A 19338-nucleotide genomic window follows, 5' to 3' on the forward strand; every position below is an offset into this window, starting at 1 on the left:
GAGAAATATGATTTATTTGATTAAAGGCGGTGTGTTGGGTAGCTTAGTGGTTAAAGCGTTCGCTCGTCACGCGGGAGACTCGGGTTCGTTTCGAAATCACTCAGTGTCGGCTATGTCTTTCAGCATAATATGAAGTCTGCCATATAGCCTCATTATGCAGGCTTGATTGTTCAAGTTCCTTGCACATATACTCTGTGTGTGACAAATATTACGATATTACCTCAATACTCCAGAAGAAGAAATGTTTTGCTAATCTTTAAATACCGTTGTACTTACCGCCTCAGGTTGAGTTGTGTGATATTTCGGGACTGAAGCAGCCTTAACATGGCAAACTAAAGTTTGACAACACAAGTTTGGGAGTGTGAACATTCCAACAACTCGAAACCAACACCAGTTTCTCTATTCTCACCAACTTTTGCATCACGCTTTCGGTGTTGTCAACGAAATTGTCACCTGACCGCACCAATAGAGACAAATGACACGAAAGTTTGACAACATATAAATTTTCGAGTTAGACAATTTTTATCAACATGTGTCAAATTTTAGTTTGCCTTGAAAGGCACCGTTCGAAATAGACCCGTGAATGTCCCGGGGTAGGATAGGCCTTCAGCAACCCATGCTTGCCAGAAAAGGCGACTATGCTTGTCGTAAGAGGCAACTAAAGGGATCGGGTGGTCAGGCCCGCTGACTTGGTTGACACATGTCATCGGTTCCCAATTACGCAGATCTATGCTCATGTTGTTGATCATTGGATTGTCTGGTCCAGACTCGATTATTTACAGACAGTCGCCATATAACTGGAATACTGCTGCGTAAACCTAAACTCACTCACTCACACCGTTCGAAATGGTTACTGGCTCGATAGACAAATGTGTTAAATGGGACCAGTCACATATTCTTAAAGCTACCCCAAATGACATGATGAAAATCACAGATGATTTGTTCTTTATTTAAGTATCATGAATATAATGATGTATTATGGTGTTAAAAGTCAGTCTGCAAAAGTTTCGGGATAATATTATCTCGTTGTCCCACGAAGATCGTTACATTAAACAATGTTATGCGCATAACAGTACAAATGTATAACGGTTAAGTTGATTGTGTTTGTAGGTTTCCATGCATGTGTGAAGCCCATTTCCGGTGTCCCCCGCCGTGATGTTGCTGGAATATGGCTGAAAGCGGCGTAAAACTAAAGTCATCTAGGCAGTCAGTGTTTGTTTCCAAGGGGAGACAATAAATTCAGTTACCAAACATCACATCAATTCTGAGCGACGTGCATTTTGATATAGACTGGTTCCCCTGCCCTATTCCGCGCTGCGCTATCGCTGCACTACACTACTTTGTGTAGCCAGCTCGCTGAGCGTAGCATAGGCAGAGTACCAGTCTAATTTTGATAGTGACATTTTTCAGGACCTGCTGAAGTATGATGTCAGCTAACAACATGTATACTTAACTGGCCCTTCTGGTCAGCGTCTTTTCATAGTTAACATACGCTGGTGAGAAGTTTAAAATATATTACACCTTTAGCGTCAGGAAATATATGGTTTTTATCAAAGTTCTGCGTCAAATGATAACACAATGCCATTAAAATTCTCCATTAAAAGTTGAAAGGAGTCCAGTGGCTTGGGAGATTCCGAGTTTGACCTGAACAAAAATTTTAGTTTGCTTCCTTTATGGATTTGACGTAACAGAGGCCATTATGTCTCTGATTACAATAACGGCTGCGTGTAGCAGGAAAACACTATGGATCGTGAAACAGACTACTGCCGGTAGAACAGGACACTGGACACAGTAATCTGTCACAGTATGACCCTAAGCAAATATGTCCTAGAAAACCCACGCAAGTCTAGAAAATGTGGCGAGTATACATTTCCACAGCTTAATGTCACAGGGCTTCTTTTCATTACATTTTTACTTATTGTTGCCAATGAACATTTTTTCTGGAAATGTTCATTCTACTGCGACAGATAACATATGAGATATGGCCATACCTATCAACATATCAGAATAGGGCGCGTATCTTTGATCAGCATCTCATATTTCTGATTCAATTTATTCGCAAGAAAAAAATCGATATTTCCGATTTCAGCGTGTTAGAAGATATCTAGCGACATTTACTCGAAATATAAATATGCTGCTGTCTGCGTATCTGATACTGTTTTTACCATGTACTGATAATATAAAGGTTGATAAAGGATACCTCAGAAATCTCCGAATCTGTGACTCAGAACATTCCAGTAGGACCTCATATAATGACCTCTCTTCCAAATATTCCAAAGTTTTTAGCTGTTTAATCTTTGCTGAGACGCAGTAGTTCCACATAGAATGTTCCTGGAATTGAGTATGAGTACGGAATGTCTGACAAGTCATAGTATTGGTTCTTTCCACAATTAACCTTAATCTTTTGTTTGTTGTTTAACGCCGGACTCGGCAATATTCCAGCCATATTGCGTAGTTAATAGATAATCAAGCTTGGGTCGGACAATCCAGCGATCAAGAGCATGAGTATCGATTATGCAACTGGGTTATGATGACAGTCGCTGAAAAACTGGAAGGGTCCCAAAACGACCGTGGTGCCGATATTGTATCCATAACCATGGAGTAACTTGTTCTTCTGTGTTTATATTTTAGCATCCACCACAAATATATAGGTGTGTACTTTCTTTTGCTGGTCAACATACTTCGGATCAAGTGGACCAGTGTTTGACAATGTCACAGGCGTGGTGGGGAAGCCAAGTGGTTAGTTACGGGTCATTTCACCCAAAATACGTTCACCCTAGCACAGTTTCGCCCATCTAGAGGTTGTTCTGCCTGGCAACATGAAGTTAGAAACGGATTCGGGATTCGGGATTCGAATCCCAAATCCGTTTCTAACTTAATGTTGCTGTTCTGTCTATTGTGTCTTGATAGAAGACAATTCTGAACCAGTGGGTTTCATTTGGTCAGCCTCACTTCTCAAGAGGGGCACAAGAATAGAAAACGGCATTCCAGCACCACCACACTTCTTGTTTAGCCACCTGTATCATCTTGGCGGCATGCTGAAACACACAGGACTCTGTTCGAGTCTGATGTCATCCACGTGTTGTGTTGGAAACGTGTTGTGTTGGTACGGGTCTTCAGTTTTTCAGCGACTGACATATTAGCAGAGCCCCTGGCTCTGAGTGACCATGACCTTTGTCATAAAGGTGTAAGTATGTAGGGCTGTATAATGACATTATAAAATCCTCAGGAAAACAGAAATAAAATGGATTTTGGCCTTATTTCGAAGTTTTGAACACAACTAAAGTTTAACTGCTAAATATTCTATCACTATCGTTTTCCCAATTTTTGTTTTTTACTCTTTTTGTTAAATCATTCCAAGTAGATGAGTTTACGGGAGAGCAAATCGTGTCATTTTCAACCCTTGAAATTTCATGTCAAATTGCACGCTTATCATGCATGATATAGTATGCAAACGCGGTATAAATTATACTCATGTGCATAATATATTTATGAAAAACGTCATACACCATTCATCCCATATTTCTTTTATCCTAATTGACATAAATTACAAAATATTTGACATGGGGGATTTGCTCAGTACATCCTTTATGCCTGCACTCTTGTTGAGAGTTTACTATTTTAAGGGTTCATTCCCAGCTTTGATTGTCATTTGCACAATCGTCCACATACATCTTCCGGCTCAGCACTGCTGCAGGTAGTTATAACCGCCACTGAGATGATTGAGGCTATAACATAATTCTAATTCTGATGATAAAATGAATTTTTTTGGGGTGGGGGTGGGTGGGGGGGGTGGGGTGGGGGGTATTTTTAAAAGTCGACGTTGGGAAAAATATATTCATAATTGTAAAACTACCTGTTGTAATTATGTAATAAAATAAACGCCCCAAACCTTTCTATTTCTATTGGCATTTTAGAAGTTGATTGATAAGAGACAGGTACATGTATAATACTTTATGGGTAACAACGTCTTTATTTCTTCTTCACCACACATGTTATGTATACCCTGGCTTCCTCCTGCTAATATTGTAATACTGCCCATCCCATCTGCTATGTGTACCTTGACTTCACCCTACATGCTATGTATACCCTGGCTTCCTCCTACTAATATTGTAATACTGCCCATCTCATCTGCTATGTGTACCTTGACTTCACCCTACATGCTATGTATACCCTGGCTTCCTCCTACTAATATTGTAATACTGCCCATCCCATCTGCTATGTGTACCTTGACTTCACCCTACATGCTATGTATACCCTGGCTTCCTCCTACTAATATTGTAATACTGCCCATCCCATCTGCTATGTGTACCTTGACTTCACCCCACATGCCATGTATACCCTGGCTTCCTCCTACTTATATCGTATTACTGCCCATCCCATCTGCTATGTGTACCTTGACTTCACCCCACATGCTATGTATACCCTGGCTTCCTCCTACTTATATCGTATTACTGCCCATCCCATCTGCTATGTGTACCTTGACTTCACCCCACATGCTATGTATACCCTGGCTTCCTCCTACTTATATCGTATTACTGCCCATCTCATCTGCTATGTGTACCTTGACTTCACCCTACATGCTATGTATACCCTGGCTTCCTCCTACTAATATTGTAATACTGCCCATCCCATCTGCTATGTGTACCTTGACTTCACCCTACATGCTATGTATACCCTGGCTTCCTCCTACTAATATTGTAATACTGCCCATCCCATCTGCTATGTGTACCTTGACTTCACCCCACATGCTATGTATACCCTGGCTTCCTCCTACTTATATCGTATTACTGCCCATCCCATCTGCTATGTGTACCTTGACTTCACCACACATGCTATGTATACCCTGGCTTCCTCCTGTTAATATCGTATTACTGCCCATCCCATCTGCTATGTCTACCTTGACTTCACCCCACATGCTATGTATACCCTGGCTTCCTCCTGCTAATATTGTAATACTGCCCATCCCATCTGCTATGTGTACCTTGACTTCACCCTACATGCTATGTATACCCTGGCTTCCTCCTGCTAATATTGTAATACTGCCCATCCCATCTGCTATGTGTACCTTGACTTCACCCTACATGCTATGTATACCCTGGCCTCCTCCTACTAATATTGTATTACTGCCCATCCCATCTGCTATGAAAACCTTGTTTTACTCTGGCTTCCTCCCATTGGTTATTGTATTATTACGTATCCCATTGTTAATCCCCTTTGATGCATTCTTAGATAATGCTGTCTTAGATAATCCTTGTTATATGCATATTACACTTTCCTAGAACGCACTTGGGTCGAAACCTTCCATTCAAGATGTCTTGAAATCTGCACCTTTTATGTCAGTCTCAGGTCTTGTTTTTTCGACGTGTCTCTGTATACCATCGCCCTCGGTCAATATTGCTTTTAGCGGGTCCATAAAGACAGTTATTGACCTCACCACCTGTCTACTATTGTACAATATGCATTGCAATATCTCTGAAATTATTGCAGTATATCGCAGCATGAAAGTCAGGGAAATATCCACCCGTAGTTTTTGGTGATTAAGTCGGAATATTGCAGACTGCTGCATAAACATTTTCTCACTTACTGGCAGCCCAAATAACAACGAAACTGCGATCTCTGGTGCACAGTTGCGTCCCTTGACGATAACATGATTCGCTGACCATGGGTTCGAGTCCGTGGTGATCTTGGTCTGTTTAGAACTTCATTTTGTGGAAGTCCCGGTGGCTAATTCTGTGTGCTGGCGATTAAGTGTTTGACTCTGAGGGTGTGGGTTTGAATCCCGTAACCCGAAAAACTACTAGAATTTGTACTTTACTAAGAAAGCGTAATTCCAATTTAACATTTGTTACGTTTTGTCTATTTTCTAAATGGCATTGTGTAATCACAGATATTCAGATTAGCTGTTTTAATTTTACTATAGGAATGTAACATTGTTATGATCAAAACTGGTTTCACTGAAGTGTTTATAGTCTGCAATATAAGTTTATGTCCTTACGCAACACACAATAACACATACGTGGTGATTTAACTGAAATTCTTCCGAATGTACTTAAAGTGAGTGGATGAGTGAATGAGTGGATGAGTGAAGGAGTTGTGTTGTACGAAGCATTTAGCAATATTTCAGCAATATCACGGCGAAGAACACTAGACATTGGCCTCACAGACTGCACCCATGTGGGAAATCGAACCCTGGTCTTCGGCGTCATGAGCGAAAACACAATTAAGGCGCCCCAACTTATTTTTCCTGGACTACAGAGCAGTTTATGCAGCTTGTATCGTGTACTTATCTTCGGAAATATCTTTAAAATTATGTGTAAATCAATTTTTAAAGATTTGTCGGTGGATTCAACTGAAAAAGAAATACACCAATATATGTTTTCTTTTCTTACGCCTTCTGGATAACTAATTTCGATATTTATCACATGATCTAATATACATACATACACACATATATATATATATATATATATATATACATACATATAATATACAAGATCTAATTGATCCATACATGCATAAACGTCAGTAGTAAAATGATAAATTAAAAAGTAAAATCAGGATCACAACAGGGTGATAAAATCGTATTAAAAAAGAAACTGAAAAAAGAATCGTTTTCCAAATACAGTAAGATCAACTTTGGAAACCTTTACACCCCACCCAAACAAAGCCAAGGGAAATAACGCAGGGTACACTTCCGGTATCCGATGAGTTTGTTTTGAAAGGTTGAGTTGCAGACTGTTGGTTTTGTATGATCCAGTTATTTTAGAGGACACGATTGTAAGTACTCACTCGACTCCTGCCTGTATTACACAAGATGTTTTACAATGCTTCATGCCATCAGCGAAGCAAAATATGTACCATTTTCTTAGGTGCCTATAAATATATCCAGAACTAGCGGCAAAACACACGTGCACATTGGCGCGGCTTTGACAGCTGTCAAAGTGCAAAGTTTGAATGGATAAACCATTTATGATTACAATAACTGAGAACCTAAACGTTGGAAGCAGATATCTGAGGGCGTTAAAGTTCTCGCCAACGAGATTTTAGTAGAAAATAAGCTGAAAGTCTGCTCCTAATTCAATATTGACACATATCGTTTTTCGTTTACACACGATGACCGTGAACAGTTCTGTATACATCATTTTGAGTTGTATCGATGAAGCACGATTCATTTCTAGTTTTATGTTAATTGATGACAAAACCATTTAATGAAATATTGCTGACTGTAAATGAGATATATTCCCTGATGATGAGAGAATGGTATAATGGCAAGAACGAGATTGCCCTCACATTTCCATATCTTATGTGTAAAATCAGCATCAGTTTTTCAGTCTAGGAACAGGTGGTAGTGTAAGTTAAAGAATTTGCTTATGAAGCCAGAGACCAAGGTTAATTCCTGACATGGGCCCACTTTTAGGTGCTTCCCGCCGTGACATTGCAGGAATATTGCTGAAAGACTATAACCTCACTCTCAATCTAAGTGTTTTTAAAGGGTTCTTGTGAAGAATGGTGCCTGGAAAATGAAGTATGGTCATTATTAACCTTGGAATCTAGACTGATAATGACCCCAACAGAATTATTACCCAGGAGATAATAGGAATAAAGGACTGCATGGTAATACAGGTAGACACTTTTCAAATGATATAATTTTTATAAGAAGTTATATTTGGAGCTTTAGAAAAAGTGATTTCAAACTGACCTTTCCTTTTGCATATCGCATACTTTATGTACTGTTTAAAAAAAATACAAAACAAAAACAGTATCTAGATTTTCGAAGCTCTCTTAGCGCTAAGATAGTCGTAAGCTAATGTTAACGCATGGCACTTACGACTATCTTAGCGCTAAGAGAGCTTCGAAAATCTATGCCCAGGTGTGCAGGAGGTGATCAATTTGCATTGATCATTATGCAACCACACCCACTTGTATGCTAGATTGATATGGCAAACTAGTCTCTCTCAGTCATAGTCTCTGAACCACATTGTTTTTGCTACTGTCTTGCCCTCTCTGCAATACTGAAGCATAAGAGCAAGTCTAGATTTTCTCCATGGGGCTCCTTTCCAATTTAAGTGGGTTTGACTATCAGAGGTATATATATTTAGAGACTCAACATTAGTCTACTGGCAAACCAAAACCCAGTTGGCTAGTGGTTTTTTTAATGGGGGTCATGTTGTAATTATATCCGACTTGTTAAGTTGTAATAGTTTTAAATCATGCAAACATTATACCAGCAGCTTTGTGATGAAACCTGTGTCTGCATTGAAATATTGGGAGAGTGAATTATTTTGTGGGCTAATAACTTTCAGGCATAACTGACATTGGGAACTATTTTGCACACTGATTATTCATGTATCATTATTCGTGTGTGGGTGGATATGGATGGATGTGGGTGGGTACCAAACTCACTGACGAGTGAGTGAGTGTAGTTTTACGCCACTTTCAGCAGTGCTCCAGTGTTATCATGGTGGGGGAATATCAGAAATGGGTTTCGCACTTTGTGTCCATGCGGGAATCAAACCCGTGGCACTACGGGCAAATGCTTTAACCACTAGGCTACCTCACTGTCCCTCTTTGATTTTAGAATAAGGTGATGTATACTTTTAAACTTAAACCTTTCTGCAACAGGGATAAAAAAAATAGTCCAGCATTAGTGAACTAATTGTCTGGACCTCTTTATTGAGGGATATACTCCTGTGTGTTGTATCTGCATTCCTCGTTGGTGGCTTTTTGGAGAAGGTGTACATCTTGGGATCATGAGGGTTTGTTTCTCTGAGTGGTCTGCGTAGAACCTCTTTTGGGTTCCCCATGTAGAGTTATTGGTGGAATATTGTTAAATCAAATAGGAAAAGGGGTGGTGTTGGGGTAGTTTTGTGGTTAAAGCATTCATTCATTACACCGATGGCCCAGGTTTGCTTTCGCACATGGCTACATTGCATGAAGCTTATTTCTGGTGTCCCCAGTTATATTGTTGGAATATTGCTAAAAGCAGCATAAAACAAATCTGTCTCACTCACATTAAATGAGAAATCACTCAATAAATTCTTGCTTCAAATACTCAAGGAAAGGATATCATTTGAAGGATGACTACATGCTAAACATCAGTTGTCCTTGTAGCCTTGTGGTTATTGTGTTGGCTTCTCAGGCACAAAGGGCTGGGTTCAATTCCCACATTTGTTAAACACGTTCCAGTTGTCTCTGTTACTGAATTGGCTTGTTCAACTAGTGTCTCATTTATGGCACATGTTCCTGTTCTTGATATTACTTTTTGTCAAGGAGACCAGGCTTCCCCAGACAGATTGTGATTGTTGGTGATTGCAGGTTAATTTGATTATAAATTTGAACAGGTCTGTTAATTGTATTATAACTTAATTTTTATAAAGTTTAATCTATGCAGTAATGTTTTGCTTGAACATGTAATTAGATATTCTGCTGATATGAAAAATATGTTTTACAATCTGTGTAAACTGAACAAATACTTGCCCATATGTACGGTGCTGAGTATTCTCCAAGCTTGATCACATAAGCAGGCATCACTCCTGTCTGTTATGTCTCACCTGTTCAGTAATGCATCTGTTGGATGGTTTAGTGGTGTTCTGATGATCGAAAATAATCTAAAATTGATCGAAAGAAGGATTAAGATGATTATCGATTGTAAAAAACATTTTCAATTAATCTGAATTTTGTTATTTTAGTATAACACACTTGAATGAAGTAAACTATTAGATTTGATGAATATTCGTGAATTAACATGCACTCATCAGCATAAACTTTAATGGTCACATGCAACCAAAAAATCAAACATAATTAAAATACAATTATCAATTATTCATGACATATAATATACATTGCTGCTTGTAAAATATAAATCAACAAAATTATAAGCGTACAATCGCGATTCAAAAGAGCAATATTTTGTACTTGGGCTTACTTCCCTCGAAACAAGCCTTTGGGAGACTGAACCCAGTCATAGCAGGTGGGGGTGCACTCAAGTGTAACGACGGCTTCCGATTGGCCGGTTTATTTGCTGATATGCTCAAGGCTCATTGTGTGTACAGAAAGATGATCTGTTTGATGAGCATTTAAGAAGTATGTCGAGTCACAAGAAAGTGAGATTCTTTATGGATAACAACTTCTTTTATTGTACTTGCTGCGTCGTTTCAGTATGGATTCATATACTGATGTCAAACAAAATCATATGCACTAGAAAAAGTTGTTATCCATAACGAATGTATATAGAGATGTTGGGTTCTGTAGATAGATGTTCTCTGAATTTGCATTCGATTCAATCAAAAATCATCTCTGTAGAGATGGTGAACTACTGCGTGGCTGGAAACTGTCATTTGTCCATGTACAAAGCAGGACTTGAAACTGACAAGAGTTTGCATCAGTTTCCATCAGATCCAGTCATCTGCGAAAAATGGATGTACAGGTAGTTTGTTTGCAACCCACAGACACAAAAACATGTCATGTGTACAAGAATCACACCTGTTTAATTACATAATGTGTCAGAGACAGGACTCGGGTGCACAAGTCATAAATCAATTTATTTTGTTTATGGTGTATAGCCTGATAGGTGTTGTTCAAATTGCTTGTGGTCAATGATTGAAGCTGTGTATTGCATATTTTCGTTAGCAGACAGGCAGACAGACATATAGGTGTCAATAAACCAGGCACTGAGCTTTCTCTGTGACAGAGGCTGCTTACCACAATGAACATGTTTCTACAACCAACAAGTTTTAGACTACTGCCCACGACCTCATACTCTGGGCAGGCATACTGTTTCAAGCTTTGCGAACCTATTCACTGCGCATGTGTTGTGGGTGCAGCGCAGCACAGCTTTTGAAACCACCTTTTCCTCCAGCGCTGGGGGAAATTTACTGAATCGTTTGAACTCTGATTTTGCGGGCATTTTTTCATCGTGTTCTTTTTTCAACTTTATAGGTTAATTGGCATTTTTGATGATTAGTTTTGGTAAGTACATACTGAAAGGTATCAGAATCTGCAAAGTTGTGTTTTACGTTGCATGTGACCTTTAAGCTATGTGCATTGTATTCATAGCTTTGTAGTCATCACTGCAGTATTTTTTACTGTAACCTGTTGTGAATATATCTATTGTGAATTGTATTAGGAAGAAATCTTGGGCAAAACCCCTTAAAAATGGTGATTACATTAATCATGTATATGTTTCGATAATTATACGGCCCAAGATCGATATTTGATTTGGTTTCCGATTCCCGAAACTAGTTCACATGGTACATGCTAGGTAGGACATTGTAGCTGAGTGTTGGTTAGCTTCTCAAATTGACATATTTTTTTTTTTTATCTTTTAAAGTATAATAAACTAAATCAAGTGTAATAACTACTACTCTTTATTGAATCTCACCGGTTATGTCTTCTCAGTTGCTGTACCTATATTATAGTAAATGTTGAAGAGGAATGAAAAGAAATATTTCTTGCACTGGAGACAAAAGCATTAAAAGTGCTCTCATCTTGAAGCAGCTGTAAAATCCATTCAGACTTCCCTGTGTTGACTGAGCAGTTGGTTTTCATACTGCCTGAATATTTTTCATACCGTGAGTCACTATGGTTTTACGCTGTTTTTAGCAATATCATAGTAGGTATAGGTGAGTGAAAATCTGACATGTACAAGGGTCAGTGTGAAGCAAAATCTATCTAACTGACCATGAAGCAAATGTATAAATTTCTGCCTATAAAATCTGCAATATTTATTCTTGATAACTGCAGTTTCTGAAAGTGAAGAAAGTCTGTTAACTCCTTATAAACTACATTTTAAGATAAATTTATGCCAAGATTTTGTTTTCTTGTATAACATGTTAGAGTGAGTGAGTGAGTTTAGTTTTACGCTGCACCCAGCAATATTCCAGCCATATGGCGGCGGTCTGTAAATAATCGAGTCTGGACCAGACAATCCAGTGATCAACAACATGAGCATCGATCTGCACAATTGGGAACCAATAACATGTGTCAACCAAGTCCGCGAGTCTGACTACCCGATCCCGTTAGTCGCCTCTTACAACAACCATAGTCGCCTTTTATGGCAAGCATGGGTTACTGAAGCCTATTCTACCCCGTGACATTCACAGGTCTGTTATGCTAGACTGGAAGGTTGATGAAATTAAGACATAACAAAAACTTTTTGATCAAGAAAACCAGAGTGTGACTTGTTCTGGGCCGGACTGAGTGAGTTGTAGTTTTACACCATTCTTAGCAACATTGCAGCAATATAACGGCACAGGATTCAAGAAATGGGCTTCACACATTGTGCCCATGCTGGGAATCAAACCCAGGTCTTTGTTGTGGCAACAGGACAACCACTGCACTATCCCACTGCCCTCTTCTTCAAAAAGATGACACAGGGCTGGAGATCTCTGTGACTGGATTTAATTAAAAGCTAAGACATTGGTTCCTAACATGGAATAATTCATCTTCATGTGCCTGTGGCAGGGCTTGGGAGGAATCAGACCTTTTATGACTGCTTCAAAGGCTGTGTCATGTGATGTTCATGACACTAGATAAACACGTCACAACTACACAAAGGGGAGTCAGATATGTTTTGCTTCTTCACTGGTCTCATTATCTATGAGCCAAATTAGTAATTACAGTATTTATTTTGATACTGGAAAATGAAGATTTTCTTAAGTTCTTCTATACATTAAAGAGTGAATTGCAAAGAAATTCATTTATATTTATTAACTAAAACTAGAAAAAATCCCTGCAACATTCAGCAGAAAAACTTAGGTTTAGTTTCAAACTGAAGTAATGTCTTATGAAACAGTGAGTTGAAGATTACAACTGACTTGATATTGCATTTGAGATTACTCCATCAAACCAGATCATTTCTTTGCCGATCCCATTGTTGAACTGGTCATCAGTTTCGAATGCTTGTTGAACAGTTATTATTATTCTTATTTTATTATAGGATATTTAATAGCACACATATTGATTAAACTAGTGCTTGCTCAAAGCGCTGGTTATTGGTCTCAACTCCATGGGTAGTATACAGTTCTTGCTGCCACTAGGCACGCCCTGTTTATAGTGGTTCTATCATCCTAACGAGGTACGCAATCACAGCTGGTGGGCTGGGACACATAGTTACAGCACTTTGTCTAAGTTTACTGCATGTTGCTGTACCTGCAACTATGTGTTTGCACATAGTCATGTGTCCTCCATCTGGTCACATACAAACAGATTTGTGGGTTCTTGAAAGTGTACAGGGTTGTGTACTGTGTACAAAGTTGACTTTTAAGTTTTTAAGTTTACACCCACTCACAGGTTCGATCCCAACCCCTCAACTTTGTTGGATCTCTAACCTGGCACTTAAGCCAGCTCAACCAGCATGCCGCCCAATCCGAATCAAGCATTCTTCAGTGTCAAAGTATACCATAAATCATAACACTTGTCATATTATTCAACATGCATTGGATAATGGGCATTGAGCAATGGCTTGCATGAACCTGGGGCTCCATATAATCTGCTTTTATTTCATCCTGGGGACCATGTGAACGTGTCTGGCTAATAATTTGTCTTCAGCAACGGACGCTTGTCATAACAGGCGCTAACAACTTTGGGTGATCAGACTCCCTGACTTTGTTGTTGCATGTCATCGCTTACCGCTTGTATTGTCTGGTTCAGACTCGGTTATTTCACAACTGTTGCCATATGAACGGAATAATGCTTAATGATTTGTTGTTAAACAACAAACAAATACATTTCTTTAACTTTGACCATAATGCAACATTATTGTCATGACAAAGAGAACCCTTGAATTTCATGCTTTCTGATGATTTGTTGGTGCAAGTATCGCCAGTTACATTGTGTGCAATAGTGTTTGATTGGTCTTTACAAAATAACTTATTCTTAGACCCAAATACTGAGAAAATACTACTACTGATAATGGCTATTTATACTGTGCCTTTTCCACAGTAAAGTTTGTTTTTAATTATTTTACATTTCACTACCAACACTCAAAACTTAAAAATGACAGTAATGGATGATTGCTCTAGCCTCATGTTGGTACTTTGTCATGAAAACAAATTCACCTTCATCAAATGTACCCAGATTATGATATTCAAATTGTTGCATATTCTCAGTGTTTTGTTTGCCGAGCCTCGACTGAAGAATATACAGGCTGTATAATTGTTGGTTGTTGCAGAGTAAAACAACATTCACTCAGTGTTTGCTCGTCAAAGTTGTTAAAGAGCGCAATTGTACATGAATTCTCAGCCAAATGATGAAAGTAAGTCTTTGCTGATTAAGAATTTTGTAACTTGTGTTTCATTATTCTCAGCAAAATGATCTCATGTTGGATAAGAAGCACCAAACAAACACAGGTTTCTTCAACAATGGTCAGGAAAGTCATTGTTAGATGTTATTCTCACCAAACGTACTTACGTTATGATGTCCTTTGGTGTGAGTTTTCCACGACCTATTGCGGGTGGGTGTGGGGTCAGCATATATAAGAATGATACCATTTTGAGACTGATTTTAAGGGTCAAGTTAGGAGGTGCGGCTTATACACGGTAATGTACGGTATGAGTTCCATTTCTGATGTCCATGGCGATGATGCTTTTGGTTAAATTCTGTGAAAAAACATACTTGCTGCAATATTAAAAATGTTAAGACGTATCCGGATAATATCAAATAGTTTTATAACACTGCACAAATGTCAACCAACTAATTAGTCAGAACCATTAGCTCTTTGAAAAGATCTGGAAAGCCTTCATATTTCGCATTTTTATAAAAATAATTCAGTTGTGCAAGTTTATTCCTTGGGATATAAAATTTCACAGAACAAGATGGAGATGAATAAAAGCAGCTTGTTATTGGTGTAGATGCTGTATACATCATGGCGTCTGTTGAGCTGTTGCCAAATTAAGTGCTCACTGTTGCCTCTCATCCACTCTGTTGCATGAGGAACCTATTGTGAGACTTTGATTAAAGCAGAGTGCTCTGCCACTAGTCTCCATGGGCAATTGTAAATCTTCTCACTTTGTCTGTTCTTTCATTTGTCAAGTTATTTTTAACATCAATCAGAGTCATAGTTAATCGAGGTTATGACGCAAAACTTAGATATCATTGTGAATTTTTATTTCGCAATCTGATCAACGAGTACCGAGACAGGTTGAGTGGACCTATAGTCTGGTGGCGCTAGTTGGAATTGATGAATTTTATTCAAACCTTGTCTCATGGGATACAGAGAAATTAGGTGTCATTGCAAGAAATGCATCATGGGAAGACATTGCTGGAAAAAGAAATCAGGTCCCAAAATAAATTTTTTTATCCTGCATTTCAAATGAAATTGGGTTCTAGGAAATGTTATCAAATCTTAAGCATTACTTCTTGTTCAGGATGAAATAATTTTGCTATTCTTTTTTCTTTACAGTCACAGTGACCTTTTTCTTTGAAATTTTTCATTATGACAAATGTCATTATTGTCTGTGGGAAAGAAAGCAGACTTGACTTGGAAACATGTATATGCTGTTTCAGATATGATGAAGAAAAGCTTTTTTCCTCTTATATATATTAATTTCCATAGTAGAAGCCAAAGTCCATGCACTGCAGGGTACTCAGTGTCAATTTCAGTTACCTTCTTCAGAGCATAAAAACATGGGCTGCAGACTTGTGTTATGTTGCAGAAACCCCACAAGGAACATGTATCTTGTCTCAAAGGTCACTGGTGTGGACCTTATTTTCATCCATAATCTCATATTATGGATACATTTGTCCCTAATGTCCCTGCCTTGACTTGATGTATATGAATAATTCAGTTGCATCTGAAATTAGTTGTCCACCCTGTCTTACGACTCATACCAGTATGCTACTTTCCTAACAACTGATCCAGAGAAAACCTCATTTTCTGGTCCTTAGTCACATTGATTTTATTGATTTATTGGCAAAGTTGAATCAACAGCAGCAGAGCATAAGGTCGGATCTTATGGGATTGCATTGGTAGTGTGTTAATAGACTCTGCTGTTGAGTGTCTGCTGATAGTCTCACGGGAGATACGTCCTGTGAACATGGTGAATAAGATTGAGCTGATTGAAACATATCAGGACAATCTTAAAATTCTGTCACCACGCTGGGATTAAAAGTTTCCTTTTCTGTGTGCTTTAGGCTGTTCTGTTCTTTTATTTCATTCTCTTCTTTCTACGTGAAACACTTTTTGTCAAAAAGTATGAGGCATTTCAAAATTTATATACCATACATCATAACACGTTATTTTATAGTCATAAGTTTTTTATTTTTTCAAAACGGTATCAAATATCTGCCCCATGAGAGCTCTATATTGAAGATACATCCCCTAGTCTATTGTCTGTTAGGCTTAATGGTCTGAATAATTTAAGTAATATGACACTGCAAGATTGCTCCAGTTTCAGGAATTATTAATTTTTCAGCAAGCATTTTTGAAAACGATAACAGGCAAATATGACTTCAGATACAATGAAATTGGTTTATCTAAATATTAAATGAAGCACTCATAATAGGTTCAAACATGGTTCATCAAGCAGAAAGCTTCTAACTTTCAAGAGATAATTGATATTTTAATGAAAATCTTGATATGTTTATTCATTATGAATGCAGTTCATGATGATATGTTCTTATCAGATTATTGAAATATTCATGATCCAATAAAGGAAAACTGCTGTAGCTAAAGTGCAATTGTCCTTGTTAGAAGAACCAAAAGGGTAGGTCAGAATGTCAAGATAGTGTGGCTAAATAAGCTTCCTGAAATGGTGAAATCATTTATACATTATCACATGTTAAGTATTTAAAATATCTCATCCATAAAAAGAAAAAGTTGCTAATCCATATAACACATATATACGATTTTTCTAAGTGCCGGTTGCCATATAGCTTGAATATTGCTGAGTGTGGCATGAAATGTAACTCACTCTAAATGCCGTTTAACTCTTTCAACACCAGTCAGTGCCATGACACCAAGTTCCCAGAGACTCTGATGTCATGGATGAAGCCTAAGTTTATCAAGGAAAATATCAGCTCATAATCATTATTACTACTACGTATCATACACCATTTGAAAGGTCTGATCCTACTGTCTATTAATATGAAAGTTTTTTTCTGGGTTTCCCGATATCAGTGGCATTCCGCCTAGTAACGTGAAAGAACAGTGAGAAGTACCTCTGTTTTCGAAGCTTCGTATGAATAACATGTGAGGTGATTTGTTTGATGGTGGGTATCTGAATATCAACAAAATCACTGTACCCTTGCCAAGAGTATTTTCAAAGTTGTAAGAGGTGATTTTATTGGATTGGTTTCTGATGACGCTTTTTCAAATCAGTCTACAATAACAATCGTGACTAGTCAAAATCAGACACGTGACCAAAGTCAGCAAATCAGATAACAACAATGGATACTGTGCTCGTAAATGAAAACCTGTAGATTCAGACGAAAGTTTTGGGTAAAATCATAGTATTCTGAATGTGTTACACAATAATTCAACACCTATAAGTATATTATGGAACTTAAAGGACGTATCATGCTAGGTTATAACCCGTGACAAGAAAGTTTCATGCATATATTTTAACATCGTTATTAAACATTGTGTTCGAAGCGACGAAAGCCGAGATGTCGCTTGAATTACATAGGCCCAATTACATTACACAATCAGCTGATAAAGATGGAAATAGTAAGTTATAGTGTTCCTTTGACAATTTTTAAGAGTACTGTTGTTGATTTTATTGTTCAGTTCATTTGATATGTTTAATTATGTCCTCTAAACATTTCCTCACTGATGTTGACCAGTTGCTGAAGCATGTGTGCGAGCATAGTTTTTTATCCCCCCGGCATGTAATGTGGAGGGATATAGTCGATGCCTCGTCTGTCCATCCATCCCCAGTCCATCCGTTCGTCCGTCCGTAATCATTTGTTTCCAGAGCATAACTCAAAAACCGTTCAATATTTTTAGACCAAACTTGATAGATATAGTAATCTCAGCCTATGGTTGTGCCTTTTGCTATTTACAGATTTTTGACATTTTCGGGTTTTTTTGTTTTCCATGGAACATTTTGGTGTTAGTCTTATGGTGGTGAGAGGTGTGTTTTGTTTCCAGAAGCAGAAATCAAAAGCCGTTCAATATTTTTCTACAAAACTTGATAGATATATCAGTCAGTAGCTGAAGTGGTGCCTTTTACTATGTACAGGTTTCTGTAATTTATTATTTTCTCGATTTCCATGGAAACGTTTCAGACTTAGTCTCAAAATGGAGGGATGGGCTTCGATTCCTGAGCAGAACTCAAAAAACGTTCAATATTTTTCTTCAAAACTTGGTAGATATATCAATCTGAACCTATAGTGGTGCCTTTTAGTATTTACAGGTTTTTGTGATTTATTATTTTCTCGGTTTCCATGGAAATGTTTCAGACATAGTCTGAAAAGTGAGAGGTGGGTTTCGTTTCTGGAGCAGAACTCAAAAACCGTTCAATATTTTTCTGCAAAACGTGGTAGATATATCAGTCAGAAGCTGAAGTGGTGCCTTTTGCTATGTACAGGATCTTGTGATGTATTATTTCCATGGAAACGTTTTGGACATTATGAAGAGTGATAGATTTGATAAATGAATCATGTTAGTTAGGTTTCTAAAGTCATTTTAGTTCCTAAAGTCCTAAATATCATTTAGATGCGACTACTCCCTGGCCGATTTTTCGGCCTATAGTGTCTGGGGACTAGTGATGTCTTGGCTGATTTGTTTGGCCTACAGTGTTAAATGGGTTGAGGAAGCTCCTTCTATTTATTTGAAATTTGCCGTGTCATGTTTCTTGATTGAAAGATAATTGTGAATTTAAAACTTGAGGGAGTGTACAAATGAGACACTAAGTTGTCATTTTAGTTGTATTTTTAAGTTTTGCAAACACCATATTTCCAATGGTGGTACAGATGTGTTGACAGTTGGGAGGCAGTCATGTGTTCAATGGAAGAATTCAGAATCAAATAGTGCAGATATATGTATCAAATGTCTAAGTAGGATTTCTAGGGGAGGATAACAATATATGTGGGAACATCTTCATTACAGTGAGAGCAAGTGATGTGTTAAAGAGGTAGTTCATCATATACCATTCAAAACAAGTAGGGGATAATCCTTTTTGCGAGCATACCATTAGCACATTCCAATGCATATGAGAAAAAGTAACGTATATCCATACAGATGAAACATTTCCAAAGTAATGGAATAAATTGTCACATTCTCCATTAATTTCTCTTCATCACCTGTCACCTCCTTCGCTTCATCCTTTGCATTTTATCAAGCTTGTAAATCCAATATCACCTACTTTTTTTCTAAATGGTATATGTTGTTACCCT

The 19338-nt window shown here is 38.0% G+C and overlaps 2 protein-coding genes across 3 annotated transcripts in view; both read left to right on the forward strand.

Moving 5' to 3' along the window:
* LOC137268878 (short-chain dehydrogenase/reductase 3-like) overlaps positions 1–19338 on the forward strand; it is a 308772-nt gene that overhangs the window by 29338 nt on the left and 260096 nt on the right. The gene's annotated exons all lie outside the window — the stretch shown is intronic.
* Positions 6705–19338, forward strand: part of LOC137268873 (D-glucuronyl C5-epimerase-like) — a 307371-nt gene continuing 294737 nt past the window's right edge. Inside the window, exon 1 of one of the 2 annotated variants that reach the window (XM_067803455.1) lies at positions 6705–6780. The gene's annotated coding sequence lies outside the window, so the exon portion shown is untranslated. The remainder of the gene's footprint in view (positions 6781–19338) is intronic. The other variant, XM_067803456.1, reaches the window with a different exon arrangement.

This window comes from Haliotis asinina, chromosome 16, assembly GCF_037392515.1.
Source record: "Haliotis asinina isolate JCU_RB_2024 chromosome 16, JCU_Hal_asi_v2, whole genome shotgun sequence".
Taxonomy (NCBI): domain Eukaryota; kingdom Metazoa; phylum Mollusca; class Gastropoda; order Lepetellida; family Haliotidae; genus Haliotis; species Haliotis asinina.